Below are 25,349 nucleotides of genomic sequence, written 5' to 3' on the forward strand. Positions count from 1 at the left end.
GGTGAAAAACTGAAGGCATTTCCTCTAAGATCAGGAACAAGACAAGGATGTCCACTCTCGCCACTATTATTCAGCATATTTTTGGAAGTCCTAGCCACGGCAATCAGAGAAGAAAAAGGAATACATATTGGGAAAGAAAAAGTAAAACTGTCACTGTTTGCAGATGACATGATACTATACGTAGAGAATCCTAAAGATGCTACCAGAAAACTACTAGAGCTAATCAATGAATTTGGTAAAGTTGCAGGATACAAAATTAATGCACAGAAATCTCTTGCATTCCTATACACTAACAACGAACGATCAGAAAGAGCAATTAAGAAAACAATCCCATTCACCACTGCAACAAAAAGAATAAAATACCTAGGAATAAACCTACCTAGGTATACAAAAGACCTGTATGCAGAAAATTGTAAGACACTCATGAATGAAATTAAAGATGATACAAACAGATGGAGAGATATACCATGTTCTTGGATTGGAAGAATCAATCTTGTGAAAATGACTATACTACCCAAAGCAATCTACAGATTCAATGCAATCCCTATCAAATTACCAATGGCATTTTTTAACAGAACTAGAACAAAAAATCTTAAAATCTGTATGGAGACACAAAAGACCCCGAATAGCCAAAGCAGTCTTGAGGGAAAAAAACGGAGCTGGAGGAGTCAGACTTGTGACTTCAGACTATACTACAAAGCTACAGTAATCAAGACAATATTGTACTGGCACAAAAACAGAAATATAGATCAATGGAACAGGATAGAAAGCCCAGAGATAAACCCACGCACCTATGGTTAACTAATCTATGACAAAGGAGGCAAGGATATACAATGGAGAAAAGAATGTCTCTTCAATAAGTGGTGCTGGGAAAACTGGACAGCTACGTGTAAAAGAATGAAATTAGACCACTCCCTAACACCATACACAAAAACTCCAAATGGATTAGAGACCTAAATGTAAGACCGGACACTGTAAAACTCTTAGAGGAAAACACAGGAAGAACACTCTTTGACATAAATCACAGCAAGACCTTTTTTGATCCACCTCCTAGAGTAATGGAAATAAAAATAAACAAATGGGACCTAATGAAACTTTAAAGCTTCTGCAAAGCAAAGGAAACTACAAACAAGACAAAAAGACAACCCTCAGAATGGGAGAAAATATTTGCAAATGAATCAACGGACAAAGGATTAATCTCCAAAATATATAAACAGCTCATGCAGCTCAATATTAAAAAAACAAACAACCCAATCCAAAAATGGGCAGAAGACCTAAGTAGACATTTCTTCAAAGAACACATACAGGTGGCCAAGAAGCACATGAAAAGCTGCTCAACATCACTAATTATTAGAGAAATGCAAATCAAAATTACAATGAGGTATCATCTCACACCAAGTAGAATGGGCATCATCAGAAAATCTACAAACAACAAATGCTGGAGAGGGTGTGGAGAAAAGGGAACCCTCTTGCAGTGTTGGTGGGAATGTAAATTGATACAGCCACTATGGAGAACAGTATGGAGGTTCCTTAAAAAACTAAAAATAGACTTACCATATGACCCAGCAATCCCACTACTGGGCATATACCCAGAGAAAACCATAATTCAAAAAGACACATGCACCCCAATGTTCACTGCAGCACTATTTACAATAGCCAGGTCATGGAAGCAACCTAAATGCCCATCGACAGACAAATGGATAAAGATGTGGTACATATATACAATGGAAAATTACCCAGCCATAAAAAGAAACGAAATTGGGTCATTTGTAGAAACGTGGATGGATCTAGAGACTGTCATACAGAGTGAAGCAAGTCAGAAAGAGAAAAACAAATATCGTATATTAACGCATATATGTGGAACCTAGAAAAATGATACAGATGAACCGGTTTGCAGGGCAGAAACAGACACACAGATGTAGAGAACAAACGTATGGACACCAAGCGGGGAAAGTGGCAGGGGGGTGGTAGTACTGGTGGGATGAATTGGGAAATTGGGATTGACATATATACGCTAATATGTATAAAACAGATAAATAATAAGAACGTGCTGTAGAAAAACAAAATAAAATTCAAAACTTAAAATAAAAAAACTAATTTACCGTTTTTATAAAAACCTAACAAAAATAATGTAAGCAAACTACAAACATGGTTAATTATGAATCCAAAGTCAAGTTTTTGCAAATGTGATCCATCATATAATATATATATAGACACACACACGTGCGCACACGTGCATGCACATACACACACAGACACCTTGACAAAGTATGGTTATTCTAGAATTCAAGGATGGAACCAAATAATGGCCCGAATTAACAGGTCAAAAAAGGAAAATCCTGATGTGCCTCAACAGATGCTGAAAAGTTGAGATTCAACATTTTTTTTTACTTAAACTAGTCAAATTGGAAGAGAAAGACATTTTTTTTAACAGTTAGAAAAAGTACAATAAATAGGAATGAAACCTTAGTACATACTATCACATAGATGACCCTTGAAAACCTTATGCTAAGAAGCCAGATGCAAAAAGCTACATATTACAGGATTCCATTAATATGAAACATGAAGAATAGGCAAATCCATACAGACAGAAGGTAGACTGTCAGGGGCTGGGGGTGGGAGGTGATTGCTAATTGGGTACAGGGTTTCCTTCTGGGGGGATAAAAATGTTCTAAAATTACTGGTGATGGTAGCACAACTCTGAATCTACCAAAAAAAAATCCCACTGAACTGTACACTTTTGAAGTGTGAATTTTGTAACAACTTCCTCTCAGTAAAGCTGGTTTAAAAACTACACATGCAAATCTTAAACTAGTTCATGTTACAACATGTATTTTTAGATAGGAGAATGATATCAGTATCACTTTATAACAAAAACACATGTATTAAAACTAAGGTGAAACACTGAAAGTATTTCTTTTAAAGCCAAACTTAAGACAAGGATGCCCACTAACACTATTATTATTTAAAACTGTATGGGAACTGAACTGATAGGCAATGCAATTAGATAAGATAATGAAATGCAAGATATAATTATTATTTGAAAGAAATTATATTTATTTATATATGACTTATCCAGGAAATTCAAGAGAATCAACTAAAATCTTAATATCAGAATGAATTCATAAAATGTGCTGGTTTAAAATTAATATACTTGATGGCAAAAGCTTTTTATTTTAAAGACAAAAGCTTTCTTATGTAACACTTAAAAATGTAAAATACCATTAGTAAGAGTAACTGAAAACTCTAAGTGGGATTTTTTTAATACAAATATACACAGAAATCAATCTTGCTCTTGAATATATTGGATCAGTAGTATTAATTCTCTCTTAATTAACCTCTACATTCAATCAAAATCCCAACACACTTTTGTTGTAAATCAATTGACCTTATACATGTAGGTCTACTCTCAGGCACTATTCTGTTGCATTGATCAATCTGGCCTTGCACCCACTATTTTAATCATTGCATCTTTATAATAAGCTTTAATATATGGTAGTGTAAGTTTTCCAACTTTTTTTTTCAAGACTGCCTTTGCTATTCCAGGCCCTTTGCATTTCCATATAAATCTGAGAACTGGTTTATTAAAAAAAAAAAAAAAAAGAATAGTACTTCCCACTTAAGGCAGTCAGGAGCATGAAACGAGCTAGATATGTCAAGAATAGCATCAGGACTGGCACAGAATAAGTATCCAATAAATAAAGGTGCTCTTCTTTAAAAAAAAAAAAAGCAAAGCCTGTTGGGGTTTTGATTGGGACTTCGTTGAAAACTGACATGTTTATAACACTGATACTTCTTATCCATGAACATCGTATCTCTCCCCATTTATGAGTTCTTTCATTTCTCTCAGTAATGCTTTCACTAAAGGTCTTAGTAAGCTTTGTTGGGTTTATTTCAAGGTACTGGATGTTCACTGATCTTACTATAAATTGTACTACTAGCTTTTAAAACAAAATATAAAACAATCAATCAACTGTACTGGCTTTTAAATTTTATTTTCACGTTGTTTGTTGTTAGTATAGAGAAATACAAATTATTAATCAATGTCCCCCAACTATAATGTAGTAAAATTAGAAATAAATGTCACTGAGGTAATAACACCCCCCCCAAAAAAATTTCCTTGAATTGGAAAAGTCTCAATAATTCAATGGGCAATAGGAAAATTATAAAAACCACAATATATTTAGAACTAAATAATAAAAAATCAATTCACATAAAATTCATAGTACCAGTTACAGTTCAGAGGAAATTTTATAGTTTTAAAAGCATGTAAGAGTAGAGATTAAAAACTAATGAGCTAAACTATTTACAATAGCCAGGACACAGAAGCAACCTAAGTGTCCACTGACAGATGAATGGATAAAGAAGATGTGGCACATATATACAATGGAATATCACCCAGCCATAAAAAGAAATGAAATTGAGTTATTTGTAGTGAGGTGGATGGACCTAGAGTCTGTCATACAGAGTGAAGTCAGAAAGAGAAAAACAAATACCGCATGCTAACACATATATATGGAATCTAAAAAGAAAAAAATTGGTTCTGAAGAACCTAGGGGCAGGACAGGAATAAAGACGCAGATGTAGAGAATGGACTTGAGGACACAGGGAGGGGGAAGGGTAAGCTAGGACGAAGTGAGAGTGGCATGGACATATATACACTACCAAATGTAAAACCGATAGCTAGTGGGAAGCAGCCGCAAAGCACAGGGAGATCAGCTCCGTGCTTTGTGACCACCTAGAGGGGTGGGATAGGGAGGGTGGGAGGGAGGGAGATGCAAGAGGGAAGAGATATGGGGATATATGTATATGTATAGCTGATTCACTTTGTTATACAGCAGAAACTAACACACCATTGTAAAGCAATTATACTCCAATAAACATGTTAAAACTAATGAGCTAAACTTCCAACTTAAATTTTTTAAATGTCAGAATAAATGCAAATAAAATAGAAAGAAATATTAACCATATGGAGCAGAAACAGAAATGGTCAATAAAAAGAACTATCTGAAAAGCCTTAATATAGGCAAGTTATTGGCAGTACTCATCAGAAAAAAAAGGAACAAATTAATGAAATTAGACATTTTAAAGTCATTAGAGAAGCCTATATTTTATACCAATATACCTGAATTTTTATATTTTTCTAGAATACTGTTCATTTTGTATAAATAACAACAACTTGAGAAAAGCCAAAAATACTTATCACCATGAAACAAACTATTAATCAAAAAACAACTCACAAAAAAAGACACCAGGCAAAGACATTTTCACAGATGACTTATAAGCTTCCAGAAACAGATCATATCTATGAAATACAACTTGTTTCAAAGGAGAAGAATTATTCCGCAACACATCTTAAGAAGTTAGCATAAAAAGAAAAAGTACATGGCAATAGCAAAAGGATGCAAATATCCAGGGACTCCAAAGACAGTTTAAAATACAAAATCTATGAATACAATTCATCACACGAATAGATGCTGCAAAAACATTAAAAAAATCAACGAAAACTCTAAAATGCTAAGTAAAAGAGAACATAAACTAATAAATATCTCCTCCCTCCAAAAAAAAAAAAACACGAAAATATCATCCTTAATGGTAAAATATTAGAAGCACTCCATTAAAGCACGTGGACAGTGATGCCTGTTATCAATGCTTTCATGCAACTCTGTGCTAGAGGCATTAGTCAATGAAGTAGAAGAAAAAGAAAACAAACAAAAAAGAAAGAGGAGGCAAAGAGGAATGGAAAAGAAGAAATAAAACATCTTTACTCACACACGCCTATTTAGAAAATACAAGAATTATAAACTGTAATAATCTATTACTCCCACATTTCATTGAATCTAAAAATACTGCCAATTTTAAGATGCATCCTTGTTTTACCTACATCTAAGAAAAATATCCTGCCAGTTAAACTGATGCTATACTTTATTAACTAGAAATTTCATTTTAGATTTATCAAGACAATTCTTTTAGACTTATTTAGACATATTTTCATCATATCCTGTGGATATATAGAAGAAAAAATAGAAGCAAAAGAAATTGGGAGTCCGGTGACCCCACGGCTGCCCGCGAAGCTGCCGCCCTGGCCCTGCCACCACCGCCACCTCAGGACCGGCTGTATGATTAGGCCACAATCTTCGATGAGTAGACATATTCCTCAGTTCTGTGGTGTTCTTGGTCATACATTTATGGAGTTTCTGAAGGGCAGTGGAGATTACTGCCAGGCACAGCACAACTTCCGTGCAGACAAATGAACTGTAGAAATTCATTACTACTCTACCAAGAAGCCCCCATAAGAGTGGTTAACCTGGACACAGAAGTGTTGAACTGAAATCCACAGAGCATTTTTTACAAGAGTTCTGACCTGCATGGGGTAAAGCTCAGTGCACTTCCTTTCTATTGCCTCAGTATCACTGAATTGAAGAATTGCTGCTTCTTGTTAGCAGGTTCATTTCATTTCCCATTACTCTCAACTTCATACTCAAAAGCACTGAGAATTTCAAGTGGAGTATATTGAAGTAGACTCAGTTTCTTTGCATCATTCCTGTATTCAGGTTTTTAAATTCTTTCATAAACCTATTGAGTGTTTTTTTAACTAAATTAACATGGCTCGAATGAACCACCCAGCTCCTGTGGAAGTCACTTATAAGAACATGAGATTTCTTAATCCAACCAATGCGACCTTAAACAAAGTTATAGAGGAACTTAAGAAGTATGGAGTTACCACAACAGCAAGAATATGTGAAGCAACTTATGACACTACTCTTGTGGAGAAAGAAGGCATCCATGTTCTCGATTGGCCTTTTGATGATGGCGCACCACCATCTAACCAGACTGTTGATGATTGGTTAAGTCTCGTGACAATTAACTTCCACGAAGACCCTGGTTGTTGTATTGCCGTTCATTGTGTTGCAGGCCTTGGGAGAGGTCCAGTGCTTGTCGCCCTAGCATTAATTGAAGGTGGAATGAAATATGAAGATGCAGTACAGTTGATAAGACAAAAGCAGCGTGGAGCTTTCAACAGCAAACAACTTTTGTATTTGGAGAAGTATCGTCCTAAAATGTGGCTGCGCTTCAAAAGCTCCAATGGTCATAGGAACAACTGTTGCTTTCAATAAAACTGGGGTGCCTGATGCCATTGCTTGGAAGTGGAACCTAGACAGGACGGAATTTGTTGTACATGTTAGCCAGCACGATGGCTTCATGAAGTCTGATGAAGCTTCCACAGGAGTGTCGAAAAGCAGTTTTACCAGGCCACAAGCCTGGCAGAATTGCAACTTCTGTGTCTGGGTTATGATCAACCTCCTTGGACACACAGCAAAGGATTCTTGCTGTTCAGCATTTAAAATGTGCTTATTATCGTTTGTACCAATTGACCTTTTCTGAAATCATGCAGTATTGAGTCATGTCTTTAAAGCTGTTTCCATGCCAGAATCTTATCAATATATAAGAAATTTAGAAAGACTAGGTGCCGAAATACCCAGCACAATACTTATATATTTTTAGTATCACATAGAACTAAAATCCCAGGAACTAAGAAAACTCTGGACCTTATGTGGTTTATTCCTTCCATCATTTCAAACATAGAAAGTAGGGCCTATAATGTTATTTGCTCACAATATGTTTAGGTCTTCCACATTCATACCAGTATACATCAGATTTGCTCATTTTGGTTTGTTTTAATTAACCAAGTCTTACAGTGATTATTTAATGTCTTTCTATAAATCTCATTTTGTGCTGTTATAGAAAACCTCCATTTTGAAAATCTACATTGTAAAAGAAGCACGTCTTTAATGTCTCCAGACAAAAAAGCCTTACAGTTAATTTCAATGTTTGCACTTTGGGGTACAACCTACAGGGAGGGCCTGAAAAAAGAATGGGAGGGGGCTATTAAATATTTCTAGTAAAATGTTGCCTTTGTCTTGTGTAGAACATGTAGAATATGTGCTTTAACTTAGTAAGTATTTTTTAAAAGGTGGAAATACTTTGTTATTGTAGCTAAAACAATTCTTAATCATAAAATTTCTGAAATTCTTGTAATTTTTTTTCAAACTTATCTGAAGCTGTTTACCATTTTATTTTTGTTTGAAGTGTGATTCCCAACCTCTCTTGGAAAAAAAAAAAAGGGTTTCTGCTAATGAATTGAGCAGACATTTAATATTTTATATGCCTTTTGAGCTGTGTAACTTAATATTTGGATAATTGACAATTTGTTTTATTATGTAATTGATAAAATGGTGATGTGTATTAACATTAGCTCAACCATATATTTATACTGTCTGCGAACATGTGGTTATAGTTCTGTGGGGGAAATAATTTGTCAGTGTTCACCAGCTTGTAAAAATCTAGTGTGAGAGCTTAAACATTAAATAAATGATGAAATGCAAAAAAAAAAAAAAGAAAGAAAGAAAGAAATTGGTAGAGTACTCCTAAAACTTCACATTCAGGGTCCTACTATGGAATGCTTTTCTACTCAAAGCTATTCAATCTTTCCTAACAATATTGTTCTCTACCAACAAGAGTGCTGCTGATGCAGCATTTCTTAAAATGCTCCATAATTATCTATGTGATTTTCTTTCCAGTAAGACACCCACCTCACAATTCCTTCTGCCTTCAGTTGTATTGTTGGGTGTGAAATTAAAACACAACAATGCACATACTCATTTAAGTGATGACAAAATGAAGAGTCTTGACCAAGTATGTGCATGTAAAAACAATAACTACATCATGACTGCTACCTGGACAACACTGATTATAGGACACCATCAAATGAAGATCTGTATGAACCTCTGTCATATTAAAATGGGGGCGGGATGTACTTCAGAATCTATGAAATATGGTAATACGAAAGTTCAGCAAGCTTACATGATCAATACAGAAACAGTATCTAAAAGAAAATCCTATTCACAATAACAAAAATTATACAAATTTTTTTCTAGCAAAAAATCTAACAAAAGTTGTGCAAGAGCTTTATGAAAAGCAGTAGAATATGCCCAGATTCAGACCCCAGCTCCACTACTTAGCATACATCTATAAGTATCTACATATTATTCTATAAATATGATGCAAATACAATAAAAATCCAACAGTTTTTCATAGAAACCAACAAACTGACCCAAAAATAAACAAAGGAAGGAAAATAGCTTTAAAACTCCAAAGAAACAGAACACTGACTAAGATTTAACTATAAAGCTATCATTGTTAAATCAGAGTGGTATAGGTATATAGTCAAACAGACCCATGAAATCAGAAGAAAGTAGAAACAGATGTATATATGTGAGAATACGATAAACTTCACAAGTTGCATTACAAATTAGTGAGGAGAAAGGCTGAACTACTTGGCAAATTCATATTAAAAAGATAAAATCAGGGGGCTTTCCTGGTGGCACAGTGGTTGAGAATCTCTCTGCTAATGCAGGGGACACGGGTTCGAGCCCTGGTCTCTGAGGATCCCACATGCCGCAGAGCAACTAGGCCCATGAGCCACAACTACTAAGCCTGCGCGTCTGGAGCCTGTACTCTGCAACAAGAGAGGCCACGACAGTGAGACGCCCACGCACTGCGATGAAGAGTGGCCCCCGCTTGCCACAACTAGAGAAAGCCCTTGCAGAGAAACGAAGACCCAACACAGCAAAAAAGAAAATTAATAAATTAATAAACTCCTACCCCCAACATCTTCTTTTTTTTTTTTTTTTTTTTTTTTTTTTTTTTTTTTTGCGGTACGCGGGTCTCTCACTGCTGTGGCCTCTCCCGTTGCGGAGCACAGGCTCCGGACGCGCAGGCTCAGCCGCTCCGCGGCATGTGGGATCTTCCCAGACTGGGGCACGAACCCGTATCCCCTGCATCGGCAGGCGGACTCTCAACCACTGAGCCACCAGGAAGGCTCCCAACATCTTCTTTAAAAAATAAATAAATAAATAAAGATAAAATCAGATCCGTATATCACACAATAGAGAAAAAAATTCCAGATGAATTAATGACCTAAATATGAAAAAGCACAGTATCATTATGACCTTGGGGCAGGAGAAGAATTTCTTGCATATACAAGAAAACATAAACCATAAATGAAAAAGAACTGAGGAAACTGACTACTTTCACATTAAAAAGTCCTACACAAAAAAATATTCCATAAACAAAGCTAAAGAATAAGCCACAGACTAGGAAATGGTATTTTCAGTGTATAAAACTACAGGCCATTAGAATTCAGAATATAAAAATAACCATAAACCAATGAGAAAAAGGCAACAGTCCAATAAAAAATGGACCAAGGATAGGCACAAGCAAGTCACAGAAAACTCAAATGGCTAATAAGACGTGGGAAAAAAGGCTCAACAACACGAGTAATCTAAGAAATGCAAAAGGAAAACAGCAATGAGATACCATTTATACTTAAAAGATTGGAAAAAACTGCAAAGTCTAATCTTTTGGCAGTGGTCTGGAGAAACAGAGGCTCATACACAGCTGATGGGCGTGTCGAATGGAACACAATTTGACATTTGGCAATTCCCAGTAAAGTTGACAAATGCACAGACTCTTGAATGTAGCGACTCTACTTCTATAATCCCAAGAGAGAAGAACCCCATATAAGGATGCTCACAACAACACTGTCTGAAATTGCAGAAAACTGCTAACAACCTAATGGCCCCTCCCTAAGAATAGATAAATAAACCACAGTATATTTATACATTAAAATACAAGTAAAATGAATGAACCAGATCAGTAGTTTTCAAACTTCTTGGACTCAGGACCTCTTTACACTCAAAAATTGAGGACCTCAAAGAGTTTTTGTTTATGTGGGTTCTATCTAGAGATGTTTATATTAGAAATTAAATCTGAGACACCTTAAAAGTATTCATAAAAAATAAACCCACTGTATATAAACATGAACATTTTAAAATAACTATTTTTCAAAACAAAAAATTGTGAAAGGAGTAGCACTGTTTTACATTTCTGCAAATCTCTTCAAGGACAGGCTTAATAGACGACAGCTGGATTCCCGTAACTGCGTCTGTGTTCAATCTATCATGACATCACATTTCGTGGAGGCTCTGTACAGTACTTGTGCAGTGTACAAAAGAATGAGGCTGGAAGAATATCAGGGATCCCTGGGAATTCCTGGAGCACACTCTTGAGAACCGCTAAACTAGATCTACATACAACATAAATAAATCTCAAAAACACATTGCTAAGTGAAAAAATATATATATAAAATGATAAACACAGTATGATACCATTTATGTAAAGTTAAAACACATAAAGCAGTACTTGACATTGTTTGTGGTACATACATATTAGGACAGTGGTTATTTCTGGCAAAGACAAGACAGGAATGGGATAGGGAGGCACTCTTCAATCTGTGAGGTTTTCTTTCTTTAAATACACAAAAAGTTATGAAGCAAATATGTAATAAAATATTAATATCTGTTAAATCTGGGCAATACCTGCTTTTCAGTAATTCTGAAATATTTCATAATTTTAAATATTTTTTCAATCCTAATGGCTGTATTCTTCAAGGCCACGTAGCTTCCTTAAAATGTTACCTCCCTTTGAGTAAAATATAGTTACAAGATTCCTGGATTTTATAAAAAGTTCTTTGGAAAACTAATTTGACAGGACTAAGTATACACTGGCCATATTAACCCCAAGCTTAAGCGCTGGGGGCAGGGTCTACTCAGCTTATGTGGCATATGCCTTACTACGCACACCCCTTGCTCAAAGGATACAGTGACTAGACAGATGCTTGAATAGTTGAAAACGATTCAACTACACAAAATTCTCTGCACCCCAAAATTGAGAGAATTGCTTTTAGATTACTGTCATTACCATGTACCAGGTAATGCTCTGGGACAAGGATGAATGAGAACCTGTCTCTACATCCAGAGTTTAGAAAAGATAACAAAAATACAAATACACAGCTAAAATATAAAAGGTTAAATGCTATATTAAAACATACCTACATTGTTATATGAGACAGAAGAATGAGCCTGGAAAAATGATGGTGCCATAAACAGAAAGAAAGCTAGAAGCAGGAGCTGTTTTAGGGGCTCTGCGTTTAAAAAAAAAGTTTTTTTCCCAATAAATAGTACTGGGCATCTACTATGTTCCAGATAAATTTGGTTTCAGCCATGTTGAGACAGTAAGACACCTGAAAGGAGGTGGTCAGTAGGCAATGCTAGAGAAACTAGAGAGGATGGGCATGGTAAAGGGCACCAAAACCATGCAAGAAGACTCAAGAGAACAGGTCACACAACTGACCTTGAGGAAAATCCCATAACAGAAGGCAGAGAAAGTATAGAGTTTCTGAAACAAAGAACACTTTTATATAACACACCTGCTGACATGCTGTAGAAGTCTCCCAATTTGGGAAACAGCGGATCTAGGAAAAGTGGAATGAAAAGAAATGAAAACGCTGGTGAAAGGAGAGATAAGACAGCTGAGGTTTTTGTAAGATGAGCAAACCTAGGAATGTTTATAAGGAGAGGAAAAGGCATCAGCAGAGTTAGAGGGCAATGATGCAAATGGCAGAATCACACTGACAGAGCTCCATCCTTTGGGACCAGTGGATCCCACAGGCAGAGCATCTGGGCCTGAAGGAGGCCAATTCTTCCCACAAGTGAAGAACAGGAGGACAGCCTAGGGAGAGACAAAGGAAGAATATGAAGTGGAAGGAAGGAAATTCAATTGCTTAGATCAGGTGGCTGTCTATCTTTCTGACTTAAGTAAAAGATTAGGTGATCTCTGCTGAGGCTGAGGGGTTTCAAGGACAGGTTGAGGAGTTTAAGAGTAAAAAAGAAAAAGTTTGGAACTGCCAGTGTGCATAAACACAAATAGTACAAACAAGGTCATAAGTGGCGATACAAGTCCAGGTAGGTTGAGAGAGGAAGCATTTACAAAAAGCAATATGGAAAAAAGTTTTTCTTCAATGCATTGTGAGCATGTTTTTAAAAAAGGAAACTTGCATCTATCTGAAAGATACACAAGTTAACTGTCTTGTTATCCAAGACAGTTGTTGTTCCACCAGTTTTCCAGACCACCCTTTCAGGCAAAAAGCACTTTAACTGTTTCCGACAGAAATCCTTCCAAACCATACACTCCTGTCTTCTTAACTATACGACTGAAGTCCAACTCTTAATCTTAATCATCCACTCTTGCTGTACTGGAACATGTACTGCCGCTGCACTGCGTGTGCAGCAATACGATTCTTTTAGAATTCTATGTCTTTCCCAGCTGTCAAGATATAAAGCAACTGGTTCTTTCAAGTTTACGTTTACCTTTACCATCTCAAGGACCACAGAGTGCTTTAGCAACTTGCTTCTAGTCAGCCTCCTAGAACGCACTGTGTCTCAAACTTTTCTAAACCATAGCCCTTTAAGATAAACATGAGAATATTCAGTTCATTCCCTTCCCCTCATGGAGCAATCACTGCTCTGACCTGTTGCAGTTTAGGAAAAATAGAAAAACTGAAACAACTTTCTGGTGAATACTTATGCTACCTATAAACTTACGTATCATAAAATTCTAGGAAACACATTCCCAAACTGTGCATCGAGAATAGTTCAAATATTAATCAAAACATGAGAAGGCTTAGCTTAGTAAACAGCCTTAGTTATTACCCTCTTAATCAAAAAGGTGGTTCCTCTTACCACACAGAAAAACAGGGATTCTAAAAAGACCACCTGAAGGCTGCTGCCTTTTTAATCATCGCTGTTCTACTTTTCAAAACTGACTTGTTTAAAAATTACCATGGAGATACTTACAGGCTCATTCCTCATTTTCGTGAAGTAACCCACAGCACTCGTCCTGTAATTTTCAACCACGGTAAAAGAAAAGCTAGAAACCCCTCCCCATTTGTTGACTACAAAGATTATAATAACTCTTGAGCAAAAAGTTACTTGGAGTGAGAAATCAGGACAGAAAAAAGGAGCAGCTGCCTACTAGATATGGATTGTTGAAAAAGTAGCAAAATTGTCTGAACTTCTGAACATTCTTGATAATCATTCCTGCAGTGAAACACTGGTTGTTACTCTATCTCTCAACTTTGAAACTTCCTAGGCCAATGGAAGGGCTAAGTGACTATAAAGCCGGCTCAGGTGTGTCATCACTCTACTACTTGAGGGCTCCCTGGCCTCCCCCATTGAGTATAAGCCCCTCCACCTGGAAAGCAAGCTCCATCCACCTTATTTAGCCACCACTCCCCTACCTACACCGTCTACTCCAGCCAAAGTACAGATACTTGCTGTTTTCTGAAGAAGCTTCACCCTTGAAATGCCCTTTCCCCACCTCCACCTCAGTCTAACAAAGTCCCACCCATCCTTCAGTAACCTTCTCGAAATGTCACCTAACCTCGTTTTCCTCTGAAGCCCCAATAATTGGCTGTACCTTCCCGGCAGCACTTCAGTGCATTTCACCTCATCTCATCTGCCTCTGAACAACGAACTTCTTGGAGCCACCGTCTGCATTACAAGAACCTTTTGATCTTACGTAGCACCTAGCACCGAGTTCAGAGTAGTGTAGTATGCAATCAAAACTACTTTAAGGAGTGGAATTCCACCTCAGAATTTTTCAAATCAAATAGAGAAACTAAATACCATAGCAGGTACAGGAACAATAAATACTGCATCACATTACGTTGTCCTTCAATAAGAAAATAAAACCTTCTGCCCTTTTCTTACTCCTGAAAAAAAGTAAATACTACCAACAGATCGCTAATAGCTTAAATGCACCTTTTCTAGAAAGTTGTTTCCAAATTAATGAAATTCAAACGACTCCGTAAAATTTTTACTTCTCCGTTTCCGTGCTGTGCAATTTGCACTTTTCCCCTTACTACGTGAAAGAGTGAGAACTTCTTTCCTATCCATTTAAAAATTTTTATTCCTTTATTTCTTTCTTTACTCGAAAAGGCAGTGGCTGTTGGAAAACAACCGCATCTAAAGCACTCTAATTCACGTGTGACTTTGCTGGGGTAAAAATAAAATGTCTTGGGGTCCCACTTGCCGTGGTGAGTCCACATGCCTGGGCGGACCCTCAAGTGACCTGTAACAAGCGCGGGGGAAAGGCGCGGGGCCGGGGACGCTGAGTAACGAGATGGCCCCAGCGCCCGGAAGCCGACGAAGGCCGCCTGCGGCAGCTCGGCTAAAATGCAGCGGAAGCAGCAGCTAGTCACGGGTGCTGCGGTAGGCAGGGCAGGAAGGTGGCGCTGCCGCCGAGCGCCTACAGCCCGAGCGCACTTCATGGCGGCGAGGGCAATGGCCGCTGTGGGGAGCGAGCACGCCCCCTCCGCGCGCACACGCTGCCGTGCCGGGCCTCCGGGACCCGTCACCGGAGCCGCCGCCACCGCCGCCGCCCGCTCTCCGACCCCCCCTTACGGGCTGTAGCGGAATTTTCTCTTCAGACGCCGCCTTCAAGATGGCGGCTCCCCCTCCCAGCAACCCCCTCAATCGTCCCCTGCAGCAGGCGCCGAGCCGCCGCCATCTTGTCCCCCGTCCCTCCCCCCCTCACCGATATTTACATAGCGAAAATCGGCCCGGCCGGCCTGCGGCCTTCACCTCACGCCTGCAGCCTTCGCCTCCTTGCCAGGCCTCGCCCCCGCGCAGTGCCCCGGGCCGGCCGCGGCACCGACCCGGGGCCCCTCGGCCGCGTCCCGGGCCACCGGCCGACCCTCCCCCAACCCCCGCCCGTTTGCGGAGCGCGGCTTCGCCGCCGCGCGGGGCAGCCGGGCTCCTCCCCGGGCCTAACTGCGGCCTCCTTGGGGCCTGCTCGGCGCGGCGCGCCACACCGCCTGGCCTAGCGCGGAAGGGCGCCACGCGAGCCGCCGACCAGGCCGGGACCAGGCCCCTGCGCGCGCGCTAGGCCCCGCGGCCGCGGCGGCTCCCGGAACTCACCGGACGGGCGTGCGGGCGGTCGGCGACGGTGGCGGGTGCTGCAGGCCGGCCTTTCTCTGGAGCACTGGGCCGGGCTCCGGCTGGTGGGGCGGGCGGAGGGAGGGAGGAGGGGCCGAGCTCGGAGCTGACAAAAAGCGGCCCAGCTCCCCGGCACGGGCCCGCCGTCAGTACGTCACGTCACCGCCCGGGAGAGAGACCCAGGAAAATGCGGAAGGGTACATAGGCCCCCTCCTTCGTCCGGTGTGTCTCCCTGGTGCCCCGGTCGGCGCGCTCACGCCCTGCAACCGGGGAGCCCAGTGGCCTCGCTGCGGCGGGGTCTCCGGCGGCCGGAGTCTCCGTGACAGCGCCCCCCTTCTTTCCACCTCCTCCGCGCTCCCGCCCGCCGCCGCCGCCGCCGCCGCCGCCGCCGCTGCCGCTACACACGCGCCGCTGCCGCCGCCTCGGCCGTAAAGCCCGCGCGGGGCCGTGGTCCGCCGACCCCGCAGAGAGGCAGGCGGCCCGCACCCGGCCCGGCCGCCCCCTACCATCTCCCGTGGGCCGCGGCCGCCCCCCAGGCCCTCCCCGGAGACCTACCGCCTCTCCGCGCCAGTCCTGGCCGAGGCGCCTGCTCGAGTTGTTTGCAGGCCCTCAGACCCCCGCCCGCAGTAAATGTGTTTTCTTCATCCCCGTGGCTGGAGAAGAAGATAAATTTAGCAACCCCCGCCGTCCCCTGCCTTCGCTTAAAAAAAAAAAATCTTTGAAATAAAATGAAAATAGGCTTGCCAGTCTAAATGGGTGCGTGGGCAAAAGGAGGGGGAGAAGGGTTATCCTAGAGCACCTACCAAACCGTTTAATTTTTTTTCTAAATAAGCGTTCAATCAGAGAACCTAATTGATTTTATTAGTTTACGGCGGAAAAAATAAGGGTTACGTTTTGAAACTGGTTTCGCACATTGCAATGAACACGAATTTTTAGTGTATATTTTCTCTATAACCGTATTTCAAAGTAGGAGAGTCTATGAAATATGTCTTGTGTGATTGTTTCATAAATAATGAACTTTTCACATTCTTTAATAAATACAGAGGGAGGAGCAGAATTGGGATTTGGGTGTTTTTTACAAACTACTTAAGTCTTTCAAAGTTTCAAAAGACTTAGGAGAGAAAGAAAAATATGTATTTGAGTAAATAAAACATTTATCAACCCATAAAATGTGTATTTTGCATTTTCGTTACTGAAATTTTTATGCTCTTTCCATACTGAACTTGGAACCCAAATTATGTTTAAAACTTACTAGTTAAACGTTAAATGGTGTAGCCTTTACATTAATCCGAATCTGATATGCTTTATTCGTTTAATTCACTAAATGTTAGATAAAGATATTTCTTTTTTTTTAATTCTTTGGCCGCACTGCGCGGCATGTGCGATCTTAGTTCCCCCATCAGGGATCAAACCCACACCCCCTGCATTGGAAGCTCGGAGTCTTAACCACTGGACCACCAGGGGAGTCCGATAAGTATACTTCTAAAGAGTAAATAAAACAAAAGTTATAAGGCAAATAGCATATTGGTGTGAAATCTCTTCAAATACAGAGGCCTTGTATTTTAGTTTCCTGTCATAACTTTTTTAAAACTCCCAGAATGCGAGTTGTCCTTTCCCTCACACCTCTTACAATTATAAAATTGCTTTCAAAACGGAAAAGCAAAGGTACAGTAAGAAATTATCTCTGAGAGACTTCCCTGGTGGTCCAGTGGTTAAGAATCCGCCTGCCAATGCAGGGGACACGGGTTTGAACACTGGTCCGGGAAGATCACACATGCCTCGAAGCAACTGAGCCCGTGCGCCACCACTACTGAGCCTGCGCTCTAAAGCCCGCGAGGCACAACTACTGAAGCCCGCGCGCCTAGAGCCCGTGCTCCGCAACAAGAGAAGCCACTGCAATGAGAAGCCCGCGCACCGCAATGAAGAGTAGCCCCCGCTCGCCGCAACTAGAAGAAGCCCGCGCACAACAATGAAGACCCAATGCAGCCATAAATAAATAAATAAATAAATTTTTAAATGTAGTAAAAAAGAAGTAATCTCTGAGAAAGTACTTGATGGTAAATTTCCTCTCAAGGCTTTAACCTTGATTTTTTTCAAGCAATTAAATGATAAATATCATGTCTTCATCACTTATAGAAAATTCCACTGGGCTGTGATATAGACTATTCACAGAAAGGTAAATAAAACTAATATTTTTTTCAAGTAAAAAAAAAGAGAAATAGCTTGTATACCTACACTAATGTGATTTCAAAATATTGATAACCAGCGTTTAAGTACTTTCCAAGGGCTTCCTTTTAATGCTATGGCATGTCAAGGACGGGGTCTCATCAACCATGTAACTGTAAGCAACATGAACACAACCTAATGTCAGCATTCTTGTTAGGTCTTCCATAATTACCATCAAATACTTCCGCATTCTTGTTAGTTCTTCCATAATTACCATCAAATACTTCTAAGTCCACTAGCACTTAAGAAAAAAGTGTCAAGGAACATAAACAAAAAAGATGTTTGCTCAATTTACAAAACCAGAAGTAGTTTAGGTATCGATACTTTTAAAGAGCCTTTTGCCATTACTTTTCATCCATAAAGAGACTTAACTTTGATGGGAAAAAAGGAAAGGATGGCCTAGTTCTATTAATTATATTAAATAAACCATTACTGGAGTCCAACAAAGATTATTCTATAGATGACTGTACAGATGAGGTCAGCTATACTTTTTTTTTTGCGTTTTATAAAAGGGAAAATAATTTGTACTTCAAATCCATTTATGGAAGGCTGTAAAAAACAGTGTATGATAAAAATCATTTTACTGGAATTACATTTAATATAAAATTCTTGTGTGATAAAAGTGAAGGCTCAAAGGAAGTGTGAACAGCAGAGATCAGGAATTGTTCGATGTAATAAAACACAATATAGGTTGTGAAAATATTCACAGTAGGACCTTGAAGACACCTAAAATCACTGAAAGCATTTGGTAATCAAGCACTAAGTGATTAAGCCCCTGACACCTTGCACTTAAAGGACCTTGCACTTAAAGGACCTACTGCAGCCTCTCTTGCATTGATACTTTTCTTGTTTTAGTATTAGGGACCTAGAGAATTCTGAGCAGAGGGAGTAAAAAGATGTGGTGCTTGCCCTTGGGGAACTCAGGATAAGGAGGCTGTGTATGGCTGAATACAAACATTCTTAAGTGCTTTCATTTTCTCACCTAAATAAACACACAATAAAGTGAAATTTTATTTAGGGAGATTGAGAGCAGAACATTTCAAAGGCATATGCTGTGAATACAAAATAGATGGTTTCAAAGCAGCCAAAGGGATTTTGGTTATGTGCTAAAATTTATTTGTTCCTTCAGAGCTGTTAATGTATATTAGATAGTTAAAAGCAACTACTCAAGGTTTTGACAGTGTTTTAATAACTTAAGTAAAAATCCCTGACATGTTTATAGGTCCTTGAGCCAGGAATAATACAAGGCCTTTCAATCATTTTTCCAGAAAAAGATTATTCAGAAAAGAAGCTGTTAAAAAAAGAATAAAAGAGGCTGTTGCTTTTCATTCCTCATCACTGACTGATGGAAATCCAAATAAGAAACAATAAATTATTAGCTTATGAGAAATACAGACCTTCTTGAATAAAGTTGTGGTAATTCATTACATTGTATCCCAAAGGTTAAAAAAATATTTACTTTCCCCTAGAGAGACCATAGTTTTATTGAACTAAGCATGCCCTATAAAAATTTACCATTTATCTGGTACTTGATACTTATCTTAACATGAGCAAGTTGCATCATGTTGGAATTCAGCTGACTATAATTAATGCCAAGTAAGAATTTCTACTCTGAGTCTTTAAACCACACACACTCCCCAAGGGAAATAATTTTAAAATAAACAATGACTGACAATTAGGTGGTTTTTGAACAGTACTTTTCACACGAATCATCAGTTGAATAAGACATTGTTTAATTCCTGAAAATCACCAATAGCTAAATTCTACTTCATGGATTATAAATCACAGGACACAGCAAACAAATTAGCTCCACTAAAGAGGTGAAAATCAATATATGAGGTCTAGAATAACCAGTAATAATGAGCACCCCAGGCACCCAGATTGGGACCTCTATATACAATTTTCCACTAAAGGAATCAGGGTTCCTGTGATTCCTGGGCTGGAGCAGAAAAGTACAAGATGAACCAGGAATATCTCCTCATAACAGAAAGAAAAGAAAAAGTGTCAAAAGGTCTCAGGAGCCAGTTTAAAGAGGCTCCAGTTGGCTAAAGATGAAAAAATTTGAATGTTAAAAGAATAATTGCTATGGTTCAAAACACATTAAGTATGCTCCTGAGTTTATAATGAGGCTTTTAAAAATGATCAACTAGGGGGCTTCCCTGGTGGCGCAGTGGTTGAGAGTCGGCCTGCCGATGCAGGAGACATGGGTTCATGCCCCGGTCCAGGAAGATCCCACATGCCGCGGAGCGGCTGGGCCCGTGAGCCATGGCCGCTGAGCCTGCGCGTCCGGAGCCTGCGCGTCCGGAGCCTGTGCTCCGCAACGGGAGAGGCCACAACAGTGAGAGACCCGCGTACCGCAAAAAAAAACAACAAAACAAACAAACAAAGAAAAAAAACAAATAAAAATGATCAACTAGGGACTTCCCTGCTGGCGCAGTGGATAAGACTCTGCGCTCCCAGTGCAGGGGGCCCGGGTTTAGATTCCTGGTCGGGGAAATAGATCCCGCATGCAGGCTGCAACTAAAGATCCTTCCTGCGGCAACAAAGATCCCGCGTGCCACAACTAAGACCTGGAGCAGCCTAAATAAATAAATATTTTAAAACTATAATAAAAATTTAAAAATAAGTAAATAAAAATGATCAACTAGTGGTGATGGTTGCACGGCTTTGTGAGTATATAAGAAACTAGTGAATCATATACTTTAAAAGGGTGAATTTTATAGCATGTGCCTTATATCTTTTTTTTTGTCCCCCCTCCCACCTCCCTACCTCCCCGCATTATACCTTGATATCTAAAAAATGATCACCTTTGGAGAATACTAGAGAACCAACCATTATTTTGAAAACTAGTAAAGGGAAAGATCAAGTAGTACTTATCCTGTATGAACTATACCTCAGGTTATAGTTGATGAAAGGAATACTCTTTTAATAGAAGTATTCCTACTAATACATGAAGAAGGCTTGATAGAATTAGAATGTCACCATCTTGCAACCACTAATAAATCAACGGATCTAAGCAACAAACATCAATAGCTGCTAACGAGAGTGGCATCCGGACATAAGCCTCATAATTGAAGTACACAATGTACTGGCCAAAAAACTCAAACCTGAGCCTGATCAACCCCCTAGCTCTTTGCCAATTTACAGGAAATGTAAGGATAGAGAAACTTATCAATGAAACAACAGGGAATGTAATCGACAAAATGTAGATGGTGGGAAACACTATGGGATCTTCTTTCTTCAACAAATAAATTATAAGGAAAAAAACACTGGAGGGAAAACCAACAGATGAGGAAAGACATAAAAAATATATCAATCAATTGAAGTATATGAACTTTATTTTAAACTTGAGTCAAACAAATAAGTACAAAAAAAATGAGACAATCAGAAAAATGTGAACACTGACTGGATTGCTATCAACACTAACTGGATAAATGCTGATATAAACAAATTATTGTTAATCTGGTTTAAGTGTGAAGATGGTGTGATTATATCTTTGAGCCCTTATCTTTTAGAGATACATTATCAAAATATTTACAGATAAAATGATACACTACGATAGATGGCCTTCAAGCTAATCTGGGAGGCTGGGGGCGGGAAAGAGGTTGAGGGTTAAGTGGGTGGGGGATATAAATGAAAGAAGATTGCCCTTGAGCAGACAGTTGTTGACGCTGTAGGATGGGCACATGGGGGCTTGATGCATTATTCTCTTTGTGTATATATTTGAAATTTTCCATAGTAAGTTTAAAAAACAAACACAAATAAACATACAAAGCAAAAATTATCTTCAAATTTCAAAGACTCTTTGGAGTAAGGCAAGCATTACAGATATTAGTTGCTTCCTTTCTCACTTTTCTGTGGACCATATAACACCACTTATTTTCAAAACAGCATAATTAAGCAATAAAATAAATAAAATTAGAACAACATTATGAAAACAGCAATGTTTTTCAATTTTGGAAGGGAACAACACCTTGCTAAAGGTGAAAATTCCTGGGCCTCAATTCCTAGAAATTCTGGTTTTTAGTAGGTACAGTATAGGGCTGAGGAATCTGCAATTTAACCAAGCCCACACACCAACAGTACTTTAAGAAATACTAGTATATCCTGGTAAGTGCCTCTTTGCCCACATTTATAAGACTTTCTCTTGGAGTATAAAGAAGTAAAATTGCTGGATATGGTACATTTTCAATATTACTTTCCAAAATGACTGTACTAATATACATTCCCTCCAGCAGAAGAGAATTCCCAATTCCCCATTCCTTCGCCAACTGTTGATGTGCTCATGCTTTTAAATTTTTGCCAAGAACATAGCTATCTTACAGAATGACCTTTCAGCTAGCAACATTTGTTAAAGCAGCTCTTGAAAAACCTTCCACATTTTGAACAAAGACTCCTTTTTAATGACATAATTACTTTTCACCCCAAAATACATTAAATAAATATGCTAAAAGAAACGATCATTTAACCTTAAGTTTAAAGCAAAAATATTCTCACCAACTACGGACATAAGAATTCCTCTTCAGAGAATCTCATATGGAACAAATTTGAATTGTGCTCTGTGTTTACATGAACCACAAATGTTTTTTGATTGTTTTTGCATACAGACATCAAGCAAATAGAAACAAACAGCCCAAACTGAGAACAAAACAGGAAGAAGCATCTGGCAGAAATGTGGAAAGTTTCGTAATTCTCCAAAAGGTGAGGCGAGCCAAGGACACAGCAGGAATCTGACCTAGTAAAGTTAAAGTTTCAGTGAAGTGTGGACCGTGCATATAAGACTCCTAGTCCCTGGCACTGGAGCCCCCACTTTATGATAATAGCATTACATTAAGGGAAAATTCACATGAAGATGAAGTAAGCAATAAAGAGAACATGACGTGATCTGGTCTGGTGATAAAGTCTGGGAAGGTTTTTGCTGTAAAGAATGAGTTTGTGAGTAGACCAAAAAAACAAAAACAAAAGGATCATGAACAAAAGGGTTAAAGTGGCCTGTGCTCTGGAGCAGAGCTTCTCAAAGGTTAATGGGCACCAAATCGCCTGGAGATGTTGTGAGAAACGCTCCTTGTGATGCAGTGGGTCCTGAATGGGGCCTGAGATTCTGCATTTCCTCTGAGCGCCCAGGCTAGGCCTGTGCAGCAGTGGTCTGTGGGATCCTGCAGAGCTGCCGCTCCTCCCCCGACTCTGCCTGAAGTCTGTCACTGAGAAGTCGTGTATGGCAGGTACCTGCCAGCACTGCTGCTAGAAAGACAGAGAGGCCCTGGCCCGGCAAATGGCCAAAGCCCATCTCCCCGGGGACCCCTCCGGATAAAGGCGCTGCCTCATGGCAGCCAGGGGCTTCGTCCTCCCAGGCCTTCTGTGGCCCAGGAGGGTTGGGGGTAGAACAAGGAAGGAGTCAAGCGCTCTTGGGATTAACACTGTCACCCACGTGCACGCCCCCAGGAACTCATCAGGCAGAGGTGGAGGAGAGAACGACGAGAGAGATGATCGATCGATACGGAGAACAGAGAGGGAGCGCCAGCACCCAGGTACTCGCTGTTCCCAGCCAAGACACGCAATGAAAGATCTTCGAGAAAATGGTCTTCCTAAGCTTGAGGAAGACCTGTAACTGCAGACCGCAAGAACTTGCCACACTTCAGGGAAAATGAACTACCTACACGCAGACACATTTGGCAACAACTTTTAACAAGGGGAAAACACCCTGTGATCGTTACGGCAGGAGAAAACAAGTCATCATTAATTGAGGGCTTACCTTGAGTTCCACACGCCACTTGGTGCTTTCCGTGAACGCTCTCATTTAACCCTCGAGCATTCCAGTAAAGTGGCGGTGCTGGCCTTTAAGTGGACTGGATTCAGAAACTCGGACGATCTTGTCAGGATCCCTGTGCTCTCCAGCTGCCTCAGCTCTCTCACTCCACGTGGGAGCAGGCAGGCTTCCCCCAGAGCGGCACACGCGGCTCTGGGCTCACGTTGTCCCAGCTCAGTTACCCCGGAAGAAAGGCAGGGTCCCTCTTCTGATTTCACCACAGAAGGACACCGGTTGTCTTTATGTTCTGTGCTTGCCCTTGGATCCACCGCGGTGGCCAAGAGGAGGGAGGAAGATACTTGGCCAGGGGCTGAGGACACTGTGATTAGAAGTCCCAGAACTAACAGATTAGAGTGAGAAAAAAATAGACAAATAAAAGAGAGGAAGGATGGTTTGGCTAACAAATGCAAAGGGTCCACGACAGGGAGGTCTAGGAGCTGCCCCACTTTACAGATGACGACAGTAAGGATTAGAGAGGTCGAGTAACTTGCCCAAGGTCGCACATCCAGGGTGAGTTGAAGAGCCAGGACACAAACCGAGGCAGTCTGACCGGGCTCTTAACCACTCTGCTATAAGGCAACAAGACCAGTTTGGTTTCAGGCTTCTCTGCAACCTCAGCTTTCAGAAGAAAATGGAGCAACAGCTAGACTTTGTGGAGAAAAAGATTGTAACCAAAGATTTGCGTGCTCTGCCAAATTGTCTTTCACAATAATACGGAACAGATATTAAACACACCCTGTGTGGCAGGCACAGGTCTAAGTTCTAAGGGGACCTGTGCACTACTATACCTGAGCTGGGGGGAGGGGAGGATGGTGGCCCACTTCTCCCAGAGTGACACATCTGCTCTATAAGAGGGTAAGTGGGCAGGGGTAGTAGCCCGTGCTCTTCTCATCTTGCTTCTCCTGCTATGGAACATTTGCCCTGTGAGCCAGCTGGAGTGATAACGGCCCAGTACTACACAGCCTCCCGCACGTGTAGTAGAACTTCTGTCCTACAGCGGAGGCTGGGCAGGGGGAGAGAGCTCCACCCCTCTGCCCTGCACCTGCCTGGATATACCTTCTGCAACACACAGCTGGCTGTGATGAGAGATGGTAATGGCCTGCCCTTCCTGGGGTGAAACCATAGCTCTACACGGGGAGCTGTGAGGAAATGGGGCTGCACCTTTCTGACTGTATTTTCCAAGAATAGAGGTTCCATCACACTGAGCTGGGGATGGAAAGCAGTTCTTGGCTCAAATGCCACAGACTCCCATTGTTCCTACTAAGGTTTGTAGTAGATTTTCTTGAATACATGTTTCTCTATTCACTGCATGTCCTTAGAACAAATTCCAGAGACTTTAAATGATTGGGTTTTTAGAATAATTTTCACTAGTTAAATGGTTATTTCACTGGGGAGAGTAGCTCCCAACCTCCTTGCCC

The 25,349-nt window shown here is 40.4% G+C and overlaps 1 protein-coding gene and 2 pseudogenes across 5 annotated transcripts in view; 2 read left to right on the forward strand and 1 right to left on the reverse strand.

The window, feature by feature from the left end:
• ZFX (zinc finger protein X-linked) overlaps positions 1-24,186 on the reverse strand; it is a 65,068-nt gene extending 40,882 nt beyond the window's left edge. For 2 of the 5 annotated variants that reach the window (XM_089904670.1, XM_022560438.2), the window contains exon 1: positions 15,882-15,994. The gene's annotated coding sequence lies outside the window, so the exon portion shown is untranslated. Of the gene's footprint in view, positions 1-13,757; positions 14,266-15,508; positions 15,586-15,881; positions 15,995-23,877 lie in introns of those variants that run through there. The other 3 variants (XM_089904666.1, XM_089904667.1, XM_089904668.1) reach the window with 3 other exon arrangements.
• Positions 6,534-7,187, forward strand: LOC115803566 (protein tyrosine phosphatase type IVA 1 pseudogene; annotated as a pseudogene).
• On the forward strand, positions 15,085-15,982 carry LOC149744394 (uncharacterized; annotated as a pseudogene).
• Positions 24,187-25,349: the final 1,163 nt, after the last annotated feature.

Source organism: Delphinapterus leucas, chromosome X, assembly GCF_059928025.1.
Source record: "Delphinapterus leucas isolate spDelLeu-1000000601 "Yukka" chromosome X, BTC_Dleu_Yukka2, whole genome shotgun sequence".
Lineage (NCBI taxonomy): Eukaryota > Metazoa > Chordata > Mammalia > Artiodactyla > Monodontidae > Delphinapterus > Delphinapterus leucas.